Genomic DNA, 6,190 nt, shown 5'->3' with positions numbered 1-6,190 from the left:
AATCACATTAATTAGGTTCTAAACATACAAAAAATAAGCATGTAAATAAACCTAAGTGGCCAAAACGAGAGTTGTAGGGGCGAGGCAGGGTTACAGAGCTGGCCAAAATACAGCACCGGTGAGGGTTGCAGTGGCGAGGAGGGTTCCTGAAGTGGCCGGAGTACAACATCGGAGAGGGTTGCGATTCGCGTCGCAATGTAGCGTGTCGGTAGGGAGAGAGAAGAAGAAAAAGAAGAGAGAGAGAGAGAGAGAGAGAGAGAGAGAGACTTGCAACGACTCGTAGATGGAATGAAAAGAACTCTTAGCGACGGTGAAGGGGCGGTGGGTGGAGAGGGAGGGAGAAGAAGAGAACTTTTGCAGCGGGATTTGGGAACGATGGAATAAAAAGAGAGGAGGTCCGAAGGGTTAAATAAATTTGATAAAGATTGAAGTCCACACCGCTCATTAGCATCCATTTTCTGTTAGTTTCAAAGTGAGTGGGCAAAGATGACGTGATCAAAATGTATTGGACGGGATAGAAAATTTGCTATCCCTAGGGGACAGATGATCCGAACTCTTCCAAGCAGCCTAATATTTTAATTCTTAGCTTTGTTGGCTTCATAAAACATGTGGCAATAAGAGATCTCGACCTCCAGCAACACAGGCCTCTAGGCTTTTAGCATCTGTTTGGCATCGATGTCGTTGCTCTAGGAAATGGTGACACATCAACGTCACGTCGGAAAAAATGGTGCTCTAAGAAACACCTATTTGTTTAGAACCATTTTTCCATAAAAAACGGTGCTCCAAGCCATGCCAAATTTGGCATTTCCTGGAGCTGCAGCTCATTGTGCCAACAGGGACATGAGGTGACAGTGATAGGGACATGACGTGGCACTAGATAATAGGTACCAGTGCTGAAAACGTTTCCTGAAGCATTGGTACCAAACAGAAAACGTTGTTGTTGCTCCAGGAAACGTCCTACCTAGCACAATGTTTCCAAACAAAAAAAAAAAGACACCATTTTCTCAGAACTGTGCTTCCAACCCATACATCAGCAACACCATTTTCTTATATCTGCAGCATCGATGCCAAACATATATTTAGAGAATCAGTTGAGTCTCCTTTGGAAAAGTTGGTGTCTTTTTCATTACTTTGGATATTTTGTCCTCACTAGTTATGCATTTATTTTTCTATTATAATTTTGCTAGAGTTTATGGTTGTGAATATCAGGCACTTGAAAACTTGTTTTCCAATACTCTTAATAAGATTAATAATAATGAAGATAGGTTTTCAGAGATGTAAAAGAAAGTACTGGTTGCAGAATTTGATTCCACATCAACGCTGGAACAAACCAGCTACCACGTCAACAAGCCAACCCTCGGATTGGTTGTAATATTTTAAAAGTTAGGGCCCTAGTATTTTAAAAGTCGGAGTGTGGATTTCTCTATAGATAGTAAGGTTTTTAAAATTGAACCAGACAATGAACCGATCAGGGGTCCAGTTCTTGGGTCGAATGGTCCAACCATTTGAATAGAAAGGACAACCTGTTCTAACAAAAAAAAAATGGCCAAAACCATTAGACGTTTTGAATGGATCGACCCCTCAGGTCAGCAGTTTGTTGACCAAATCAACAGTTTTTTGGCGAAATAACAATTCTGGGGTAAAATGGTTCCCGGTTTTTTTTGTTTGACCGTTCAATTCGATCTGGTTTTGAAAACCATGAATTGGTCCGTGCCGCCCGCAGCTCGGCACAATTTTGAGCTGGTCCAATGGTCTATGGATTGTGTCGCGACACGGCACGATTGCATGGGCCATGCCGAGCTTGGCGTTTCAAGTTGGCGGGCTAGGCCGGAATGGCCCTCACTGTTGTGCCATGCCACCCGTGGCCCATGGTCTGGCACGACCCATATATATTATATTTATATATGAAATATAAAATATTATATATTGTATAAATTATAATTATATAATAATATATAGTATATAATGTATTAATAAAATAAACAATTGTTTTCAGTTTTATTATACTATTTTATTTAATTATTGTATATATATAAACAATTATATACATCAAAATTCATATAAGATTAAAATTTTAAGTTTTTTTTTTCAATTTTTTTTAAATAAATAGCTTTGGGCCAGTCCACGCCTTGGCCTGACCCAAAGCTTGGCCTACCGACCAGCCTGGCCTGTGGCCCGGCATGGGCCCGTGCAGGCTCGGGCCATAGACCGTGCCGGGCCGACCCCACAAAATATCCAAGGGGAGAGAGGCACAGGCATCATGCAGGCTGTGCCGTTTTACACTTTGCATCGGCCCAACCCGGCCCGTTTTTTTTTTTTTTTTGTGATGATAGGCTGAGTGAGAGCTCTGAAGGCTCTTATGCTTTTGTTTGTCTTTCTAATGTTGGTTCTTTTTTGTGACTAGCTAATACAGGAGGAAGATGCTAGGTGATAGCTTTGGTGCTGGAGATGGAGTTAAAAGGCTATTCTCGACGAGTGGATTCTTCAACTAGGAGTTTCACAAAATTGTCATATTCTCATACTCTTTGTTAGCTACGAACTTTTTAAATTCTGGCTTAGAGGGTGTTCTTTAAGTTGGTGGACCATATTTTATTTTTGGCTGTAAAACTGTCTGTTTCTTTAAATATGTACCTACTAGATCGAAGAATCTGTTGGAGCTACTTGTCGGGCTAAGTGTTTTGTGGAGTAGGAATGTTGGATGGGTAGTCCTTGTTTTTTGAGAAATTTGTTATCCTCTTTATTTTTTGGGATTCTTGAATGGTAATTATCAGTTATATAAAAAAAAAAAAGAGTGAAACTAAGAAGATAATAAAAGCCAGATATAATTAGAGGATAGAAGAATTTATTAAAGGGCGTGAGACTTGGTGAGATTGGGAAGATATATATATAACCGGAAGCTCCTAGACAAGCAAATTAAAAGGTGGGGTTACTGTTAAACATTTTTCTCAGAAAAAGAAAGAGACAAACAGGCTGAAGCTGATCAATGTTCCCACTTGTTTTTGATATTAGAGGCCCTCGGTATAAGCCACACCTGCGGATTTCAACCACTCCCCTCCTTGTATCAACTCTGCCACTGTGAATTTCCTCGCTTCCGCCGGGTTAGTGATGGCATGATAACCAGGCCAGCTGACTCGCTTGCTTGTACCTGCACCGGTTCCCCGATTTGAGTACTCCCCATAATACAGTGTCTTCAGCACAAAATCTCCTCTCCATATGGACCAGCCCGCCGGATCAATATGGTCTCCGATGTAAGACTGCATTACAACCGTTCTAGAGTATTCCTTCCATGGACGACCGAGATATGACGGGAACGAACTCTTCACTGGTGCAAGGTCGGAGCTTGCTATAATGCCACATTTCTGGATTGAAGTCCCGGTGTTCTGGTTCAGGTCGGTCCGGCCTTGGGCCGTTACCATGTTCTTTTGGCCATTCATGGGCTTTCGAGCTATAAGTTCGCAGTTTTGGAGGACCATAGCGGCATCACCAAAGATGAAGTCGACGGTACCGGTGACAGAGCAGTCTCTGTAAAACTGACGCAGGGAGTGTGCATAGAGGGTGCCTTGGTACGCATCAATGCGGCAACGGTTTATGACGGATCAATCCGCTCCAACTCGTAACGCAACTGCTTAATGCTTCTGGGGTCCCGCCGTGTTCTGGAACCATATGTCTTGTGCTATAAATCCATCCCCCACACCAGCTTCATGGCACCATAGCCATTAGGTAACAACATACATTGTTTTTTTATTAGAAAATAGAAAAGAAGAAGCAATTCAGCAATTGCATTAAACTAGATTTTGGGGCCCAATAATAGGCCCAAGAACCTGGTGCACCCATATTGGGTTTACAACTTGTTGCCCAAGATGGTTGATACTCTACTTAGGGCTAAGGGCCCATTCCATCCTTTAACTCTCTGTTTTATGGGCTATTCTTCTTTTTTCACACCATGGAGCCTTACCACGGTGGGTAATGAAGCTGGGTAGCCCATCCCCAAACTCGAAAGTCATAACCCCGACCTGGTGAAGGCAGTTTTGGATCCTAAACTTCGCTACAATCAGCAAGGGGGATCTTACGTACCAAATCAGTTGGCACCTCAAAGATGGTTCATTTGATGGATAGATGGCAATCTCAGTATTACTCATAGGTCATTGCGAGATCTTGGCGTGGAATTCAGATCTGCTCCCGACACACTCTCTCATAATTAGACCTGTTCATGGGCCAGGCTTTCACTCTGTATTAACAGATTTTTCAAAGACCCAAGTCCAGCCCTCATAAAAAACCCAAAGCCCAGGCCTAAGCCCGAACCTGAAATTTAGCCCATACTATTAGTACTGCTGAAGCAGCTGAATAGAGAGAGAGAAATTATAAAGAAAAGAATAAAAAATGTATATATTAAATTACAAACATATATTTCAATAAATATTATATTATTTATATATTTTATATATAAAATACATATTATATATTTTATAAAATATATAATGCTGAGTCGGGCCAGGCTTTTTGACAAATCCCGAGCCTGACCCAAAACACAATCGAGCTTACTGTATTATGCCCGAGGTCATACCCGTGAGCCTAATTACATGAACAAGCCCGACCAAGGTGCGGGCCGGGCCATCGGGCTACCCGGCCCATGAACATGAACAGGTCTACACACAATATGTTATTACAGTCCCACATCGGAAACATTTCCCTTGTAACAGTTGGTACAGTGTTGGAAGCATTCTGTTCGTAGCAGATTCTACATTATTAACAGGTGGCGGATTTCACCGCAGAAACCACGTGACTTTCGTATTAAGTTATCATTAAAATCATTGATCACAGGTTCATAACAGGATGACACGTTCGAATCAGACAGAAGTCGTGTCACGATTCACTAATTAGGATGACTGATCTGAAATGGCCGAACTAATTTTTGTGTTTTTACTCGGGTGGTGGTCTGTTCAGCTAGAGCGTGGACAGAGTCGGTTAAGCGATCAACGGACAATTCCATCAGCTCTACACAGTCTGCTAAAGCCGCTTGCTGTCTCTGGTCGTTGAGCCGAGAGTTGATAGTGTGGGCCATCTCAATGGCGTATCGTATGCTCGACACGGATTTTGTCAAGAGCAACTGGAGGAGATGGACGTCATCTAATGGCTTCCCTGCAGCAGCAGCAGCAGCGACTACATTGGAAACCGTGGACAGGCAAAACCTCCGGTCGTGGGCCGAATCGCAAAGGTGGGGATGGACAGAGAGGTGAGTGGATGCGGTGGTGGTGTTGTTGTTGAGATGAAGAACAAGTAGGACAGCGGAGGAGATGATGGCAGCAAGGGAGAAAATAAGGCAGAGGGTTATGGTGGCAGAGGAGATTTTCGTCTTGGTGTTGGAATTGTCCAGGACTAGGAGAGGTTGATGGGGCGTTGCCATCACGGTAGGGTACTATGCAGTACTTGCTTCTGCGGTGGCCACATCTTCTACTATTGCTCTTAAATAGAGAAGAAAAGGCTCAGACCCAAATAAAAAAAAAAAAAATAGACGAGGGAAACTAATGGTCGCTCATTGAAACAAAGCATCTATTAAACTAAGAAAAATGATGTTAGATGCTTTGTTTCAAGGTCGCCCATTGAGTAGTAGCAACAGTAACGCCATTATTGCTTATTAGCACGGATCCATGTGATGATGCATATTGATTTGTTAAGAGAAATTGAAATAAGAGCTATTTCATTGTATTACGTGGGTGAGACATTCCAATATTAATTCCACGGTTCCATCCATTCAAAAAGAGACACAAATGACAATTTAGGGTGGCTCATAATTGGTCACCCAAAAAAAAGAAGATATTGTTTCCAGAATTCGGTGGAGGGAGATGTAGAATGTATGAAGGATGAAGGTGGTTTCTAGGAACCTCCAACTTTCCTTTTTAGTTTGAAAGTTGACACAAGTATGCCTTCGCGCTATATCTCTCCAGATTCATTTCATGTTGCTTTGCTTCACACCTTTTGTGGGTATTCACGGTTTTGTAGATGCCAATAAAAGCTTGAATTTTGCATATGGGGCTTAATATATATATATATATATATATATATATATATTAGTGGGGACATGTGCACGCGCGTGATTTGTTAAATTAAAGATAAGTAATAGAAATATATATAGAATATATAATTGTTTATATAATAATTAATAATCACTTGTATTTTATATATTATTTTT

The 6,190-nt window shown here is 41.6% G+C and overlaps 1 pseudogene; it reads right to left on the bottom strand.

Annotated features, from left to right (window-relative positions):
• Positions 1-2,976: 2,976 nt before the first annotated feature.
• On the bottom strand, positions 2,977-5,636 carry LOC104585702 (pectinesterase pseudogene; annotated as a pseudogene).
• Between the last annotated feature and the right edge of the window lie 554 nt (positions 5,637-6,190).

This window comes from Nelumbo nucifera, chromosome 1 (genome assembly GCF_055504915.1).
Source record: "Nelumbo nucifera cultivar China Antique chromosome 1, China Antique-T2T, whole genome shotgun sequence".
NCBI lineage: Eukaryota > Viridiplantae > Streptophyta > Magnoliopsida > Proteales > Nelumbonaceae > Nelumbo > Nelumbo nucifera.
The sequence above is the reverse complement of the archived record's forward strand: the minus strand, read 5'-3'. Positions and strand labels throughout refer to the sequence as shown.